Genomic DNA, 20,180 nt, shown 5'->3' on the forward strand with positions numbered 1-20,180 from the left:
GCACTCCTGGCCTCCTCCCCTGTCTGGCCCTCCCTTCCTCCTCAGAGGAGCTGCCTCCAGTGGACAGTTCAGCTCCCATTCCCAGGATAAGGGAAGGCTTCCTGAAACCTGCAGGCCCAGAAAAGATTCTTCACTGCAGTGTGCTGACCTGAAAGTTACGAGTCCAGACAAAGCAGCTGGTATGCGTTTTGAAGTACTACAGATCATACAGGCAAGTTTGAAAAACTTTCAGAAATAAATGCTTGACTGTGCACACTCATGACCCCAGTGAGCCCTCTTATCCCACCCCTGGATGAGGTTAATACAAATGTGTCCTACCCGCCTGCCCGTTGCGCCCGTGCGCCAACCCGGAGATTACACGGGCGCCAAAAAATCGGCGTCGATTGAAGACTAAAAGGCCTTAACTGGCCCGTTAATTAATGGCGGGCGCGCATCGGACTTCATCGCGTGCCCGCCCAGCGAAATATCGCAATGCCGCGTGGTGACGTCGGGACGCTCGCCCGATGTCACCGCACCTCATTTTACCCACGGACGTGTGGGCCCCGCCCCCACACTCCAAAGGGAAAATTTAGCCCAAAGGGTGTAGCTCACTTCCTTAAGGGGCTGGCGATGGAAAGAAACAATTTTGATGAACTGGGAGGGATTTAGGAATTCTGTGCACATTTAGAACAAGCAGTCAGTCCTAAATTGATTATTGGAACTTCATAATAGATTCAAAAGCTGAGAAACTTTGTGAACAAACTAGATGGGCAACTGAATTTGATAGTGTCTGTGCAATTAATTGATTTCAATTGCTTAGTCATTAAGTGGTTGACCAAGTCCAAAGGACAGTAGGGCTGAAATATTAGTTGTTGTTAAATTATAGTTTTCTTACACAGCTGGGAGGTGAATAGGAGACTTGAAGGTGATTTGGCTGAGGCTTTTAAAATAAATAGAATAAATTCTGACCAAGAAAATAGATTATTTGAGATTGATAGAGATGGAAGAGCTCGGGAGCATTGTATAAAATAAAAAACATAGAGCTGGGTTAGGTGCCATAAAGGAGGCTGAGCTGCAGACACCATGACACATCAGGGAGGGGGAAAGTTACCTGGACACTTTGTACCAGGAGACGGTCATATCTGTTAGGATAGGGTCTTCTGATTTGGAAGATGGTCAGGGACAGAAGGATGTGACTGTATCTGAGGCAGGTAAAGGGGCCCAGAGGGCAGGAGTGCAGGAGTGTCAGCCTCTGTAATTGTCCAACAGGTTTGAGGTTCTTTCAGCTTGTTTGGATGAGAGTGGAGCCTGCAGGGTGAATGAGCTAACTGACCAGGGCACCATGGTACAGGAAGCCATTCAAGTGGGGGGAGCAAAAAATAATGTAGTGGTAGTAGGGCCAGTATAGTGGGAGTGATTGACACTCTGTAGCAAGGAGGGAGAGTCCAGACAGCTATGTTGCCTGCCCGGTGCCAGGGTTTGGAACATTTGCTCAGGGCTGGAGAGGAACTTGCAGTGGGAGGGGGAGGATCCAGTGGCCGCGGACTATGTAGGTACTAATGACATAGGTAGGATGATGAAAGAAGTTCTGCACAGTCAGTATGAGGAACTAGGCACCAAATTAAGAAGCAGAACCTCAAAGGTAATAATTTCTGGATTATTACCTGAGCCACGTGCAAATTGGCATAGGGCAAATAAGATTAGAGAAATGATTGTGTGGCTCAAAGGCTGGTGTGGAAGAAGTGGGTTCCAGTTCATGGGGCACTAGCATCAGTATTGGGGAAAGTGGGATCTGTACCGTTGGGACGGTCTACACCTGAACTGTGTTGAGCTGGTGTGCTCGCAAGCTGCATAACTAGTGAAGTAGAGAGTGTTTTAAACTGAATAGTGGGGGCAAGGATCAAATTTGGGAAGATGTGGTAAACCAAAGAGTAGAGACCAGGCAAGAGGGAAAGGCACTAATACGGGAAATGATAAACAGACCATGTCAGGAAGGGACAGAGTGTACAAATCTAAGAGTAAATCAGCAGATAAGGTTAGACGCTACAAAAATAATAAACGGACAAAACTAAAGGCTCTGTATCTAAATACACGTAACATTTGAAACAAAACAGATGAACTGATAGCATAAATAGAAATAAATAAGTACGATCTGATAGCCATTATCGTGACATGGCTGCAGGATGACATAGATTGACACCTGAACATTGAAGGGTATGTGACATTTAAGAAGGACAGGAAGTTAGGAAAAATTGGAGGGGTGGGTCTGTTAATTAATGATGGTACTAGAATATTAGAGAGGGATGACCTAAGTTCAGGAAACCAGGATGCACAAGCTGTTTGGGTTGAGACGAGAACTGATTAAAACAAGAACTCACTTGAGGGAGTGGTGTACAGGCCCCCTAATAGTGACCACACGATAAAACAGAATATAAAAGAAGAGATAATGGGGGCTTGTCAGAAAGGTACAACAATAATCATGGGGGATTTTAAACTAGATATAGACTGGAAAAATCAGATGGGCAAAGGCAGCATAGATGAAGAGTCCATAGAATGTTTTTGGGATAGTTTCTTAGAACAGCACGTTCTGGAGCCAACCAGAGAGCAGGCTATACTAGACCTGGTATTGAGTAATGAGATAGCATTAATTGATAACCTCATAGTGAAGGCACCCCTAGGCTGCAGCAATCATAATATGATTGAATTTTATATTCATTTTGAGGAAGAGACGAGTGCATCCAAGTATTTTAAACTTAAATAAGGGCAATTATGAGGGCACGAAAGTGGAACTAGCAAAAGTGAACTGTCAAATGAGGTTAAGGGTTAGATCAATAGAGGTTCAGTGAGACATTTAAAAGGTTATTTCAGAATTCACCAAATAGATACATTGCAATGCGAAAGAAAAATTCCAAGGGGAGGGCTCGACATCCATGGGGGAATTTTTCCTATGGCGGGCTGGCCGGGGTGGGGGGTGGGAGCAGCGGGGGCAGGCACGGAACCGATCGCCGCCCGCGATCTGCTGTGCGCCGCCGTTTTATGTGGACAGGCCGATTAAGGCTCACCCAGCGTAACGTGCGGCAAGTAGTGCTCAGTGCTACCTGTGTGGGCGGGGGGAGGAGGGAGAGTCGGGGCCTGCGCTCTTTCACTCATGCACTCTAAAGAACGCAGCAATCTCCCTGAGGCACGGAGCTGCCTCAGGGAGATTGAATGGATTATAAACGTTTTAATAAATAAAGTAAAAATTTATTTAAACCTGTCCACTCATGTAACAGGATCAAATGAGCTGGGACATGTTTGTGAAGTTTGGAAAAATTATTTAATTATTATATAAAAGCTTCAGGAAACCTCATCCCACCCGTGGATGAGGTTTCCTGATAAACACGAAGGCCGCTTGGGTTCTTCGCCTGCCCGCCAACCTTAAGGTTGGACGGGCAGCGTTCTTAACTAGGTTAATTACTTTTTTAATGGCCTTAATAGGCCGTTGACTTTTTGGCAGGCGCGCAGCCACCTCCAGCGGTGCCCGCCAAACGAAATATCGAAATGATGCGCAATGACATCGGGACGCACGCCCAATGTTATCGCGCATCATTTTATGCTTTGGCTTGTCGAGCCCGTCCCTGCCCGCTGACCGGATAATTCAGCCCCATGGTTAACTAAAAAAGTTAAAGGCAGTATCAAACTTAAAGAAAAAGTATATAATTGTGCAAAGATGGGTGGTGGGTCAGAAAATTGGACAGAATATAAAGAACAGCAAAGAATGACAAAGAGATTAATAAGGATGGAAAAATTAGACTACGAGAGAAAGTTAGCTAGTAATATAAAGACGGATCGCAAGAGTTTCTATGGATATTTAAATAAGAAAAGAGTTAACAAAGTGAGCGTGGGCCCTATAGAAAGTGCGTCTGGGGAATTGATAATGGAAAGTAGGATGAATTAAACAGGTATTTTGCATCTGTCTTCACTATAGAGGACATAAATAACATCACAGAAATAGCTGTAAATCAGGGAATGGAAGGGGGGGAGCAACTTGGGAAAATTACAATTAACAGGGAAGTGGTATTGAGCAAATTGTTGGGGCTGTGGGCTGACAAATACCTGGGTCTAGATGGACTTCACCCTAAAGTCTTGAAAGATGTGGCTAGTGAGATAATTGGTGCATTGGTTTTAATTTTCCAAAATTCCCTAGATTCGGGGATGGTTCTATTAGATTGGAAAATGCAAATGTAACTCCTTTATTCAAAAAGGGAGGGAGATAGAAAACAGGAAACTACAGGCTAGTCAGCCTAACATCTGCCATAGGGAAAATGTTAGAAGCTCTGATGAAAGATGTTATAGCAGGGCACTTAGAAAAATTCAAAGCAATCAGGCAGAGTGGTTTTGTGCAAGGGAAATCATGTTTAATTTATTGGAGTTCATTGAAGGAGTCACATGTGCTATGGATAAAGGGGAAATGGTGGATGTACTGTACTTAGATTTACAGAAGGCATTTTGATAAGGTGCCACTATTATGACATAGGTGAGGCTGAGTTGTTCAAATCACAGAGGGAAACTTGAAACAACTGTGATAACCTATTTTTGCAATTTGTATGTTTCGAGATGCAGGCTTTGAATTCAGTAGTAATAAGATCACTGAGTCTCAACAGGTTTTATTAGACTAAATTAAACATATATTAATACAAGAAAGACTGTAAACACACACATACATCTACAAAATTGCTGCTATTTTAACTACAAAAATCCCCTAATTAATCACTCTTTCAGTAAGACTCCCGGTAAGGCAACGGTAAATCTCATAGATTTAAACAGACACCTTGCAAAGCACCCCCTGGACAGTTGCATTCAAAATGAGTTTCTTTCAGCTCTGGGTCCTTTGCAGACAGCAGCTTGAGGCTTCTCATACTTGTTGGATCTTAAAATGCCTCTCCCTGACACACAATCTTCTTTCTCCTTTATGCATATCTTTCTCCTTGAATGTAAATTTTCCATTGTATCATTAGGCTTTTAGTTTTACCTCTTCTAACAATAACATCCTTTCATCCAACCAATTTTATTAATAAGCTAAAAATAAACACATCGCTTGGCATATTCTAGCTAGGTGCAAGATTTCACCCAATCTTTTGAATAGTTTATTTAAAAATGCAAATTGCCCCCTTGACACCTATGTTTCTAAACTTCCCCATGTTTATCTAATTACCATTTCAAATCTACTTGTTTCTATACATCAAAGCACCCAGACTAGCTGGCTTTAATCCAATTATGACACACACAGACACACACATAGACACAGACCGCACTAAAACTCTATTTAAAAAAATAATTTCCAATAACGTTATTATACCTTCATGACAGCCAGGTCAAAGGTTGTTGCGTAAAATAAAAGCTCATGTGTAGGGGGTAACATATTGGCATGGATAGAAGATTGGCTGGCTAACAGGAAGCAGCAGAGAGTTGGCATAAATGGGCCTTTTTCTGGCTGGCAAGTGGTGTGCTACACAGATCAGTGCTGGAGCCACAATCTTTTACAATTTATATAAATTACTTAGATGAAGGGACTGAAAGTGTGGTTGCTAAATTTGCTGACCACACAAAGGGTGGAATTTTCCATGCCCGTTGGCGTCGAGTGTCATGGTGAGCATGAGTGGACCATACAGCGGGAAGGTCAAAAATCAGTTCACAATGTCATGAAACCGGTTTGCAATCATCAGCTCCACCAATCAATGGTGGGCCACGTTTCCCGTCGCTGCACATCAGGAGCTTCATTTTAATATATTTGCATATCATTATAAGTCTTGCTTGCTGGCTTCATCTCCCCACGTTGGATCTTCCAGGCACGTCAGTGTGATTGCAGAGCGGCCTGGATAAGGCGTGCACCTGGTGAACTACACTTCGAGGGGAACTCAGAGGTGAGTGCATAATAATGTCGCACAGTGCTTGTGAGGGTCACCTGCTGGTTTTCAAGGTTGCCACATGAAAGTGCCACCAAATGCTCCAGAGCTTTTCACCCCTCAGCACAGATTGCATACTAACGATCTAGTTCTAGTGCAGAACAATTGGACGATTGGGCATGTTGTACAATCTCCTTGCTAAAGCTGGCCCTGGAGCAGTCACTGGTGGAGGCGCTCACAGCCCCTTGCAATGTCATCATTCACTTTTTGACAAGTCTCCCACATGGCTCAAGCCTTACAGTGCAAGTTTGGAGAACTGTAATGATCCAGATCTTCACCGGCCAGCTGGATAGCTCTGTTTTCAAAGTCCATGGGGACTTTGTTTTCAGACATTCCTCTGCTGGTATGCAATCTCTCCCTTTTGTTGTGTGTCAGCTTGTCCTTCATGAATACAGAAGGGGAGAGTATAAGCCGGACACCTGCCAGACCAGATGATAAGTATGCCTGGCATGTTTCCTCCCGTTGGCAGCCATGACTTTGCAGCAGCTTCTTATCCCTTGAAGAGTTCTAGCTCTTTGCAGGGGTGGCCTTTAAATATGGCGCCTGGTTTACTGAAGGCCTGAGGTGATGGCGGGATGGGCAAATGAGAGGCTGCCCCGCCAGTGACCCAGCGTGTTTTCTGAGAATGCATGATTCATGAGGAGGAATTGGGATGATATGGCATGAAAAGCCATTATTGCAGCCGGTGGGTAATACGCCCTTTTTCCCACCTGCTACGATACTTAGTGCAAATCTGGGGCGATTCCACCCAAAGATAGGTAGGAAAGTAAATTGTGAAGAGGACATAAGGAGGCTATAAAGTGACATAGATAGGTTAAGTGAGTGGGAAAGGATCTAGAAAATGGAGCATAATGTGGGCAAATGTGAAATTGTTCATTTTGGCAGGAAGAATAAAAAAAAGTTTATTATCTAAGTGGTGAGAGATTGCAGAGCTCTGAGATTCAGAGGGATCTGGGTGTCTGAGTGCATGAATCACAAAAGGCTAGTATGCAGGTACAGCAAGTAATTAGGGAAGCTAATAGAATGTTATTTATTGTGAAGAGAATTGATTACAAAAGTAGGGAGGTTATGCTTCAGTTGCACAGGGCCCTGGTGAGAGCAAGCTGGAGTACTTTGCAGAAGAGAGTGCAAGAGGAGGACCCTGGGACAAGCAGTCAGCAGCACCTAGAGGAGAGTGCGAGAGGAGGACCCTGGGGCAGGCAGTCAGCAGCACCTAGAGGAGAGTGCGAGAGGAGGACCCCAAGCCAGGCAGTCAGCAGCACCCAGCACTTAACATCACAGGAGAAACATAGGGCAGGATTTTTTGCTGAGCGGGCAGGCGCGTGCCCAACCCGCTCGAGCATAAAATGATGCATGATGACGTCAGGCGAGCGTTCCAACGTCATCGTGCACTCGTGCAATATTTCGGTCAGCGGGCGTGCGCGGAAGTAAGCAGCGTGCCCGCCAACAATTAAAAGGCCTATTAAGGCCATTGAAGTACCAATTAAATGTTATTTTTCACTGCCCGTCAAAACTTACGATTGGCAGGCAGGTGAAAAGGCCAAGCGGCCTTTGCACTTTTTAAGATATCTAATCCACAGGCGGGTTGAGGTTTCCAACAGCAATTAAAAATGAAATATAAAGTTTAACATTGCGTTAAGAACATGCCCCTGCTCATGTGACAGAGTCACATGAACGGGGACATGTTTCTTAGCAATTTAAAACTGTTTATTTTTAACTTTTAAACTCTTCATCTCCCTGAGGCAACTCAGTGCCTCAGGGAGCATTTCCAGTGCATACCCGCACACATGCGTGAAGTTGCACACTCATCCTCCTCACCCCACCACACAGGCAGCTGCTGCGCGCGTTTCATGCTGGGTGGGCCTTAATTGGCCCGCCAGCATGAAATTGCAGTCCGGCCCTGATCGCGGGCAGAGGGCGGCTTCCTGACCGCTCCCGCCCCCACCCGCCAAGCCTGCCCGACGAGGGAAAAACCTTGGCCATAAGCTCATTGGTTGGTGAGAAACTGCTGTGAGGGTGTGTCATCAAGTAGCTGAGAATTAGAAAAGCACATTCTTTTTAAAAGAAGGGGCTGCTTACATTTAAGTAAGAAACACAAGCAATAGGGAAATAAAGTTAAGTCGAGGCCAAGTAAAATAAAGTTGCAAAAGCAAACCAAAGCAAAATAAAATTAATGCAGGGGGAGTAAATTGAAGCCATGGCAGGGCAGCTCGGTCGTGTGGAGTGCGCCTTGTAATATGTGGGTGCTGTGGACGCTACCAGTGTCCTAGAAAATATGTGCAGGAAGTGTCACCAGCTGCAGGACCTTGAGCTCTGGGTTTCAGAGCTTGAGCGGTGGCTGGAGTCACTGTGGTGCATCCGTGAGGCTGAGAGCTCCATGGGTAGCATGTTTAGAGAGGTGGTCACACCACAGTTTAGGAGCCTGGAGGCAGAAAGGGAATGAGTGACTGCCAGACAGTTCAAGAAATTTAGGCAGGTAGTGCAGGAGTCCCCTGGGATCCTGCTCACCAATCACTTTTCCATTTTGTATACTGGTGAGCACATTGGTTCCTTGGAGGAGTGCAGTCAGAGACACGTTTGTGGCTCCACAGGCAACTCTGCTGTACAGGAGAGATGTAAGAAGAGGAGAAGAGCAGTAGTAATAGGGGATTTGTTAGTTAGGGGAACAGGCAGATGTTTCTCTGGCCATAGAAGTGACTCCAGAATAGTATGTTGCCTCCCTGGTGCCAGGGTCAAGGACATTACAGAGCGGCTGCAGGACATTCTTCTGGGGGAGGGTCCTCAGCCAGAGGTCGTGGTCCCCGTTGGTACAAATGACTTAAGTAGGAATGGGGGTGAGGTCCTGAAAGCCGATTTTAGGGAGCTAGGAAGGAGATTGAAAAGCAGGACCTCTAAAGCAGTAATCTTAGGATTACTCACAGTCCCACGTGCTAGTGAGTATAGAAATAGGAGAATTGAGAAACTAAATACATGGCTGGAAAGCTGGTGTAGGAGGGAGGACATCAGATTTCTGAGGCATTAGGACTGGTTTTGGGGAAGGTGGGATCTGTACAAGCCAGACGATCTATACCTGAACAGGATTGGGATCAATATCCTCACAGGGAAATTTGCTAGCGCTGTTGGGGGGGTGGGGGTTTAACCTAGATTGGCAGGGGGATGGCAACCCGAAAGCAAATTGAGAGCAGGGAACGGGAGATGGAGAATTAGTGAGTGACTCTGAAAGACAGAAGCAGCCCAGGTTAAGAAGTGTACAGCACAGGAATTTGGCAGTGTTAAGAGGTTTATATGTAAACATAAGGAGAATAGTAAACAAAGCCGATGAGCTGAGGGCACAGATAGACACGTGGCAGCATGATACTATCGCAATAATGGAAACTTGGCTTAAGGAGGGGCAAAAATGGAAGCCTCAACATCCCTGGATATAGAGTTTTCAGGCAGGATAGGAAGGGGGATAAAAAAGGTGGGGGTGTAGCATTATTGGTTAAAGAATCAATTACAGCTGTGAGGAGGGATGATATATTAAATGAAGCATCAAATAAGGGTATATGAGTTGAGCTCAGAAATAAAAAAAGGGCACCCACACTGCTAGGAATGTACTATAGACCCCAAATAGTGGAAGAAAGTTAGAAGAGCAAATATGTAGACAGATTTCTGAGTGCAAAAACAATAGGGCAGTAATAGTTGGGGACTTCAACTACCCTATTGCCAATTGGGATACGAACAGTGTGAAGGGCACAGAGGGCGCAAAATTCTTGAACAGCATTCAAGAGAACTTTCTCAGCCAGCACGTTACAAGCCCAATGAGAGGGGGAGCAATTCTAGATTTAGTCTTAGGAAATGAAGTGGATGAAGTAACAGTGGGGGACGATTTTGGAGATAGCGACCATAATTTAGTTAGATTTAGCATCAATATGGAAAAGGACAAAGATAGAACAGGAGTAAAAGTTCTAAATTGGGGGAAGACAAGTTTTACAAAACTGAGAAGTGAGCTGGCGAGAGTGGACTGGATACAGCTATTAGAAGGGAAAACCTGTGTCAAATCAGTGGGAGCATTCAAAGGTGAGATTCCACAGGCACAGTGTAGACATGTCCCCACAAAGAAAAAGGGTGGTACTGCCAAATCTAGAGCCCCCTGGTTATCTGGAAACATACAGGCCAAGATAAAGTAGAAAACGAAAGCTTATGACAGTCACAAAAAGACTTAATGTTGTAGAAAGCCTAGAGAGGAGTATAGGGAGTACAGGGGTGAAATAAAAATGGAAATTAAGAAAGCAAAGTGAGGATACGAAAAAATATTGGCAGGTAAAATCAAAGATTTTTACCAGTACATTAAGAGCAAGAGAATAACTAAGAAAAAGGTATGGCCTATCAGAGATGTACATGATAACTTGTGGGTTGATGCAGAAGATGTGGGTAGGGTTCTCAATGAGTACTTTGTCTCTGTCTTCACTAAGGAGAGGGATGATGCAGACATTCTAGTTAAAGAGGAGGAGTGTGAAATATTAGATACAATAAGCAGAGTGAGAGAGGAAGTAGTGGAGGGACTGACATCCTTAAAAATGGATAAATCACCACAGCCAAATGGATTGTATCCCCGGCTGTTGAAGGAAGCCAAGTAGGCTTTCCAATCCTTGCTAGATCCTGGCAAGGTCCCAGAGGATTAGAGGTCTGCGAACGTTGTACTGTTATTTAAAAAGGGTGTGAGGGGTAGGCCAGAAAATTATAGGAGGTCAGTCTGACTTTGGTGGTGGGAAAATTATTGGAAACAATTCTCAGAGACAGGATTAATTGTCACTTAGAAAGGCTCGGATTGATCAGGGATAGCCAGCATGGTTTTGTTAGGGGAAGATCGTGTCTTACTAACTTAATAGAATTTTTTGAAGAATTAACAAGGAGGATTGATGAGGGTAATGCAGTGGATGTTGTCTACATGGATTTCAGTGAGGCATTTGACAAGGTCCCACATGGCAGACTGGTCAGGAAAGTGAGATCCCATGGGATACAGGAGAAGGTGGCAGGTTGGATCCAAAATTGGCTCAGTGACAGGAAACAAAGGGTAATGGTCGATGGATGTTTTTGCGATTGGAAAACAGTTTCCAGTGGTGTTCCACAGGGCTCAGTGTTGGGACCCTTGCTGTTTGTTGTATATATTAATGATTTAGACATAAATGTGGGAGGCATGATTGGGAAATTCGCAGATGACACAAAAATTAGCCATGTAGTTGATAGTAAAGAGGGAAGCTGTCGACTCCAGAATGGTATCAATGGTTTGGTTGAGTGGGTGGAGAAGTGGCAAATGGAACTCAATCCGGAAAAGTGTGAGATAATGCATTTGGGGAGGGAAAACAAAGCAAGGGAATACTCAATAAATGGGAAGGTTTTGAGCAGGGTTGAGGAAGTGAGAGACCTTGGAGTGCATGTCCACAGGTCCTTGAAGGTGGCAGGACAGGAGGATAAGGTGGTCAATATAGCATATGGAATGCTTTCCGCTATTGGGCGAGGTATTGAATACAAAAGCAAGGATGTAATGATGGAACTGTATAAAACGTTGGTTAGGCCATAGATGGAATCTTGTGTACAGTCCTGGTCACCACGGGCAGAATTTTGCCCTTGGTGGGGGTGCTCGGTGGGGGCGGCTGGAGATGGTCAGGAAGCTGACTGCCACCCGCAATCAGCACCACATCATGATTTTACGCAGGCAGTCCAATTTAAGCCTGCCGAGCGTGAAATGCGAGCAGCAGCGCTCAGCGCTGCCTAAACAGGCGGGGGTGGAGCAAGCAGGCCTAGCGTGAACTTCACGCATGCATGCGAAAGAGCACTTCAATCTCCCTGAGGCAGAGAGCTGCCTTGGGGGATGAAGCTCTGTTTAAAAAAAAAGTAAAGAAAATAAAAATGTCACAAAACACCTTCTCTCGTGTGACCCTGCCACATGAGCTGGGACATGTTTTTAATTCAAGTGTCAAATTTTTATTTTAATTTTATTTGCTTTAGGAAAACTCATCCTGCCCATGGATGAGGTTTCCTAAAATATGCAAAGGCCAATTGGCCTTTTTGCTTGCCCGTCAACCATTAGGTTGAACGGGCAGTGAAAAATTCAGGACAATTGTTTACTTAATGGCCTTAATAGGCCTTTTAATTGTCGGCGGGTGCACTTCCAGCTCCTGTGCATGCCCGTTGACCTAACTATTGTGAGAGCGTGCACTTTATTTCACGTTCGGGCGTGTTGGGTGTGCGCCCACACGCCAAGCATAATTTTCTGTCCCGCATTACAGGAAGGACATAATTGCTCTGGAAAGAGTGCGGAGGAGATTTACAAGATGTTGCCAGGGCTTGGAAATTGCAGCTATGAGGAGAGATTGGATAGGCTAGGGTTGTTTTCCTTAGAACAAAGGAGGCTAAGGGGTGACCTAATTGAGGTGTATAAAATTATGAGGGGCCTCGATAGGGTAGACAGGAAAGACTTGTTTCCCCTAGTTGAGGGGGCAATTACCAGGGAGCATAGATTTAAGGTGATTGGTAGAAGGATTAGAGGATACATGAGGAAAAGTTTTTTCACCCAGAGGTTGGTGGATGTCTAGAATTCACTGCCTAAGTTGATGGTTTGGGCTGAAATGCTCAACTCATTTAAAAGGTACCTGGATCTGCACCTGAAGTGCTATAACCTGTGAGGCTATGGGCCAGGAGCTGAAAAGTGGGATTAAAATGAGCGGCTAGTTTCTTTTTTCTCTTTTTGGCCGGCGCAGACACAATGGGCTGAATGGTCTCTTTCTGCACTGTAACTTTTCCAATGGGCAGAATTTTCAGTTCGGCGGGCGCGGCCAGCGTGTCTGGGATTGGCCAGCGAGTGGACCGCCGACCACGATCGGCCCCCAACCGCAAATTCACGTTGGCTGGCCAATTAATGGCTAGCCAGTGTGAAACGCGCACTGAAAGGCTGAGCGCTGCTGAGGTTGGGGCGGGAGGAGAGCGAGCGCTGAAGTCAGCGCAGGCACGGTGGAGCGCGCAATGAAAGCTCCCTGAAGGCAGAGAGCTGCTCAGGGAGCTGAAGACCTGAACAACCTAAAAGAAAGGTCACAGGGACCAGAAAAAAGCCTCCAAGCTTTATAATCAGTCACCTGAAAATGTAGGTATGAAAATGTTGTCCATAGAAATTTATTTTGATTTTAATTTATTACATAAACCTCACATTGCCCTTGGATGAGATTTCATGCAAAATGCAAAGGCTGCCTGGTCGATTCGCCCGCTCGCCAATCATAACGTTGAACGGGCAATGAAAAATCTCTGTTAATTGCTCCGCTAACGTGCTTAATTGCCCTATTAATTGTCAGTGGGCGCGCTTCTGAGTTTAGCATGTGCCCACCGACCAAAATATTGTGCGAGTGTGCGATGACATCGGGGCGCTCGCCTGACATCAACACGCACTATTTGTTGCTCGAGCAGGCCAGGTGCACACCCGCCAGCCCACTCAGTGAAAAATCCTGCCCTGTGGTTCTGTAGTTCTGGTCTCCTTATTTAAGGGAAGATGTAAGTGCGTTAGAAGCAGTTCAGAGAAGGTTTACTAGGTTAATACTAGGAATGGGTGGGTTGTCTTATGGGGAAAGGTTAGACAGGTTAGGCTTGTATCCACTGGAGTTTAGAAGAGTAAGAGGCGACTTGATCGAAACTTTTAAGATCCTGAGGGGTCTTGACAGGATGGTTGCGGAGAGGATGTTTTCTCTTGTTGGAGAATCTAGATCTAGGGGTCATTGTTTAAAAATAAGGGGTCACTCATTTAAGAGATGAGGAGAAATTTTTTCTCTGAGGATTGTGAGCCTTTGGAACTCTCTTCCACAAAAGGCAGTGGAAATAGAGCCTTTGAATATCTTTAAGGCAGAGCTAGATAGATCCTTGATTAACAAAGGGGTGAAAGGTTATTTGGGGTAGGCAGGAATGTGGAGTTGAGGTTACATCAAATCAGCCATGATTTATTGAATGGCGGAGCAGGCCTGAGGGGCCGAGTGGTCTAGTCCTGCTCCTAATTTGTATGTTTGTATGTTCATAAAACAGATTATCAAAATGTGCAATACATATCAATTCGCTTCAGTATTTAAAAGGGAACTGATGAGTTCACGCGAGTGGAGGCCATATTAAGTTACACAAAGCCAGCAGGGGGTAATGGTAATTATTATTGTGTACTGCAGTCTTGTGGAGCATGCTTGATTGCTTTTAGGGTTGGAATGGAATTTTCTGGAGCGTTTTCCTAAATTGGTCAATGTAATGCTCGGGAGTGGATGTGGAAGTGCGACAAGGCGATGTATCTAAGGTGGAATGGGCTTGGTGGGTTAGATGGGCATTTCCTGCCCTTTTTTACATGCTTGTGCTGGTGTTGTAAAGGTTAAAAATGATTAGGATGTTCAAGTTAAGTCAATTGAACAGCCACAAGTAATGGGCTGAATCCATCCTTTTTTCACTTGTGTTAACAGCTTCACAACTATTGTAAATCTTTTTGCGGACTGTAGGAAGTGATAGAAATACCAGCCCCAAATTTCCAAGGGTTCTCCCCATCTCCAGCAAGAGTTCGATGGAACAAATTAGCAAATTCTTATTTTCCTCCTGGAAGATAGTCATTGGACAGCTGACAGGCCTTGTGGTTTGAGTGGTTGCTATGTGAACAATAAGTATTAGGAACTCCTCACAAGTGGTGTGATGATTCGTGTATACATCATAAGGTATTTGATTACATTGTCACCAACCTCATAATCACACTATAGACAAACAACATGTTCTAACAAATGGTGTTTCTAACTGCTGGAGGTGCAGAGCTTCAGCATTAAATGATTGTACCACTCCAGAGACCCAAGGATAAATCTTCTGAGATGTAGACCCAGTTATGCTGCCTTGTATGTTCATAAGACAGATTATCAAAATGTACAATACATATCAATTCGCTTCAGTATTTAAAAGGGAACTGATGAGTTCATGCGAGTGGAGGCCATATTAAGTTACACAAAGCCGGTAGAGTGACTATAGCTCAATGGGCCCAAATATCCTGATTTGCCTAGTCAGAAACTGGGAATGACAGGGATAGACCGTGCAGATCTCTACGCATGCTTTTCTGATCCAGTCTCCTGTTGAGTGGAACTGCGCACTGGGACAAGAAAGCACAAATGCACCATTTCCAATCTAGACTTACCAATGTTGGTCTGGTAAACAGAACCTGAGGGTTTGTGTTCCACAATGAATAATGCTTCTCATTCAGTTGCAGCACTGTGCTAAATCCAAGTGACCTGAGAGACTAACTCTTAACTGAGGACATATGATTCCTCTTTATAACACTCATGTGCAGACATAAATCACACAACAAAAAATAGTATAACTGATTTATGTCCTCTTACAATTCTAATGGGACTATTTTTTAGATGGTCAAAGCTTAGATACTGCTGCTACGATTGATTTCTTTTATAAAAAAGAAACAGAAGAAGATAAAATGTATTTATTTTTCCAAATCACTTGTGTTATAAACAGAATTCTGGGTGGCCCACCATGTGCTATAATATTCCAATTATCTGGTTTTCATCAGCAACAGAAATAAATATTCTGTCACATAATAATCTGCCTTGTCTCCTCCACATGTCCAAATAAATTATTTCCCAGCTTCTCCATGCCAAAAATTAAAAGCATAAGCTAATTCAGCTTGGGTGTCTGTTTAATTAATGTCCGTCTACCAAGCAATGCAGTGAGAGTCCAAGACTTGGAACGGGCCCAGTACAGTAGGTTCAGGTTGGGAAATGCAAGGAACCACTAAAAGAGACACACTGAGGATGGTGGAGCAAGATGGCAGTGGTTATAAGGCAATAATCCCATAGCAGTGTTCAGATAGGACCATAAACTACACAAGCAATCAGAAGCAATTTATAACTCATTTGAAGGTGGACACTGAATCCCAGCCTCGAAATGACTCCTATTCTTTTGTTATTTTCATAGTGTGTAGAATATAAAATAAATGTTTCAGCTGCATGCTGTAGTCCTTAGTCCACAGGACAAAACTGCTCTCAAATTGGCATAAGACTGCTACTAAACAGAAACCTTGCTTCTACAGGATATATGGATGGTTGATGTTGGAACTTGAATTTTTATGCTGTCACGTCAGGGAATGGTTGTTATGGGTCAAAGTTAAGGGCAGTATGGTCAGATCTTTATTCCGCCTTTGACCGAAGAGATGCTGATATGCACATTTGAAGATCATCTGCTTAATTTTGAAATATGTTTGCTATTTGACTTGGCAGTGCTACATAAAAAGATAATGACAAACCACAATTCATATTCATAATTCCAACTGCTCTAATTAATTGCCTTTGCTAATTTTAGTGAAAGAGTAAAAGAGAATAAAATGTTGCTGCATGTTGGTAAGAAATACCAGTGAGGTGTTTGGCTGTGATTGAAGCTGTTCTTCCAGGAATACAATTAGCAAAGTATTAGTTAAAGCTAGGACTTTTACTTATTAAGGACTTGTTAATGCCACTGACAAGGAATCCATGCAGTGTTCCAATGGTGAATAGTAACTGAATTGTGTTTTACTGTGGGCTGAATCTGAGCTTGGTGAAGGGAAAGATTTTGAAGAACACCACAAGAAGAGGTAATGGCGTAGGAGCAGCTCATAGATGGACACAGTTGGACCAAAGGCTCAGACCAAAGTTTGACATGTGTGTAACATGAGGCAGAGAGAAAAAAGCAAAGCAATACACTTGGCAATTAATGGCTATTGTGGAGGATTTAGAGGGCAGAATATTACCCCTGTCGGGGAGGAAGTTTAGGAGCGGGCACGTGGAGGCATGCCTCCGATCAACACCTCCGATTGGGGCACGCCACCATTTTACGTGGGCGGGCCAATTAAGGCCCGCCCAGCATGACATCCCCAAAGAAGCACTATGTGCTCCCTGTGCGGGTGGGGGGGGAATTCCCTGAGCTGAGAGTGTGTTCTTTCGCGCATGCGCACGAGAGAGCGCATTCATCTCCCTGGCTCAGGAAGATCGGCTCCACAATAAAAAATCTTAAAAATAGAGGGAAAAAAAATCCCTGACAAGTCCCCTCATGTGACACTGTCACATGAGTTGGGACATGCCCATCACTTTCAAAGACACTTTTATTACATTTTTTAAAACCTACATGAAACCTCATCCCGCTCGTGGATCAGGTTTCAATCTTTATCTAATGCCCGCCTGGCTCCCGGCCTGCCCGCCAACCTTAAGGTTGGACATGCAGGTCCACTAATTATGTTAATTACTTTGTCATTGGCCTCAATTGGCCATTGACAGGTGGGCGGGCGCACAGCTGATTCTGCTGAGCCCCCGCCTACCTGAAAATTGAAATGGGGCGCAGTAACATCGGGAGTTCCGCCCAACGTTATCCCGGCGTCATTTTACACGTTGGCGAGCAGGTCCCGCCCCCAGCTCGCCGCCCAGGAAAGCCAGAATATCTGAAGGAGAGGTTGAAAATGGCAAAGGTTTTCGATGCATGGCAAAGGACATGGGGCAAGGTCCACCCCTCAACATGTTGAGTTTTGGTAAATGGTGTTGATCAGGTCAGCCATGCTCGAATTGAACGGTGGAACAAACTGAAGGGGCTGAATCACCATACCTGTTCCTATGGTACTCCAGTGCTTGCTTGTCTTACAGTTAAACACACACTAACTTTCCTGTGACATGTTTAGTCCTTCAGCCTACAAATTAATTCCTCTCCTTTAGCCACGCTGCGGATCGAATTTGTTTTTTGAGTGTCTAATACAGGCAGATTTTCAAATCTACAGCTTTAAAGTTCAAACTTTAGAGCCTCAAAACCAAATGTAATAATATTCAGTAATTGGGTTCAGAGGGGCCAATTTTAGCATGGGGCAGGAATTGGGAAGTGAGGAGGCCAAATCAGGGAATAATCTGTCCAACGAACCCCACCAACCCTAGAATGTGAGGCGCAGGATTCTTTAACTTCAGGGCCTCATTAGCATACTTTGATAAGCAGGTGGGAGTGGTGTCACCACCAGCAGGCTTTAGTCAAAAATCAGGGGAGGGAGGGTTGGGTGGGGAGGGTGGTGACGGAGGGGTTAGGCCTCCTCTCGTAATCCTCTGAAATGATCCCTGGCAGGATAAGTGAGAAAAAGGCGACGATCGATGAAGTCTAACATATGGGGGGTGGGAGGAAGAGAGGGAGGAAAGCTTGGGGCAGAGGTGGTCCATGATACTTGCAGGGCCCAGCAGAAGCATTCTGATTCCTCCTGGCCGATAAGGAACCTTTCAAAAATAAAATACATTGAACTTTGTCCAGGGTCCTAAGCATTTCCTGAATCAGGCTGCAGTTGTAATGGTGGTACACCCTGGTAACCTCATGCAGATGAACTTGCCATTTGAATTAGGCCTCTATTGCCCTGAAGGCAGTCTTCCTGTGCCTGTATTCAGGAAAATTAAGATGGGGGCACTGGGGACAGTGCACATCAGGAACTCAACACAAACCTCCCTACTATCTTAACTCATGTTCACACAAAGCAGGGAGAGGATCAAAGTACTCTTTTAGGACTTTACTGCTGCACACTGAGAGTATTATGGCTGCTTCCTAGTAGAGGTATGTCATGTTCATAACTTCACCTGGACTGAGCTCAAATGGAAGCTTCTGGAACTGTCTGTTATTTGATTAAAATTGACACTGATGAATTGTTAAAATGGCTGCCAAGGGGTCATATGATATTTGCCTATTCAAGACTATCCAGCTTCTAGAAAGTTCCAAATTGAATAACCATGGGTTGGGGCCTCCCCCTGGACTGGACATACCAAGACCAATATTATCTGTGGAATTCACACCTGCCATTGTTCAAAGCTTTCCCAAAACACAAAGTCAATAGACTCTAAGATTCTACGGGCAGAATTTTCTGTGGTCACTGGTGTCAGGCATCTTGGCAGGCGTGAGCGGACAGTGTGGCGGCAAAGCGAAAAATCGGTTTCACGACATTGTGAAACCAGATTGCAATCGTCCGCTCTGCCCTCCAATGGCAGTCAGTGTTTCCTGTCGTCAGACGTTGAGAGTTTCATTGTAATACATCTGTATATCATTATAAACCCAGCTCACCTTAATCATCCCCCATGCCGGGTCATTTGAGCACGTGGGCATGATTAAACACTGATGTGTTTCACAACAGCATACATAAGGCATGCAACTGGTGAACTGCCCTTCGAGGGGAACTCGGAGGTGAGTGCACAGCGCTCGCAAGGGTCGCCTGTTGGGATCTCAAGGTTGATGTGTCGTACATTCAGGTGAGGGCAGAGGCAAGTCACTTTTCCCCGGCTGGCTGACAGTGCGGTGCCGGGGCGAGGGCTGCACTGCGGTTGATGGTAGTGCACAAGCACGGTCGGGAAGTGGGGAAGGGGAAGCGGCCACGCATTAGGGAGACCTTGTATAAAGTGACCATTCCTCTACAGCTGACACAGTTCAGACACAGTCACATTGACATGCTTGGAGTGGGGTTTCTAGCTTATCTGCCCACTCAAGCAAAAACAGGGGCATGAAAGTCACCAAATCCTCCAGAACTTTTCAACCCTCAGGCAGAGACTGCAAAGTAATGAGCATTTTAGTGGGCTGCAGAATGATATGCACGCCTGCGCATGTTGTACAATCTCCTTGCTAAAGCTGGCCGTGGAGCAGTCACAGGAGCGTGGAGATGCTCACAGCCCCTTGCAATGTCATCATTCCAGTTTGGATCAGTCTCTCCCATGATTCAAGCTAACAGTGCAACCTTGCAGTGCGGGTTAGGAGAATACCTGCACCTGAGCTCAGAGCACAGCATGCAGTCCAATGGGCAAAGCTGCTGCCAATCGGTCAGGTGGATTGGGGCGAGTTGGGTGGGGTGTCCGGCAGCCATGCAGCTCACTAAACTCTGGCCATCCAAGCGGTGGCCAGCACTCTCCAGGATGCATTAAAGGGCCTTCAAGACAGGTTCTTAGAACAACCATGCCAACCCACGCGTCACTTTCTTTCATCCTGCAGGAGGAGTACATCAGGAGCATGGAGCTTGGTGACGTAGCTGAATACCTCATGGCTTGGAGAGGGCAGATTCAAAGGAGAAGAGAGCGACAGAGGTGCCTGGCTGGGCAGGGAGAGGAGCAGCACCCTCAGGGATAAGGGGCGACTGGGGCTCCCGCAAACTCCACTGAAGAGCCACAGTGAGCCGTCGCTGGTCGGTGCCTAGCTAGACCCAGGGCCTACAGATGCTGCCTTTCATTCCTGCAGATGACT

This window comes from Cetorhinus maximus, chromosome 3, assembly GCF_964194155.1.
Source record: "Cetorhinus maximus chromosome 3, sCetMax3.hap1.1, whole genome shotgun sequence".
In the NCBI taxonomy this organism is placed as follows: domain Eukaryota; kingdom Metazoa; phylum Chordata; class Chondrichthyes; order Lamniformes; family Cetorhinidae; genus Cetorhinus; species Cetorhinus maximus.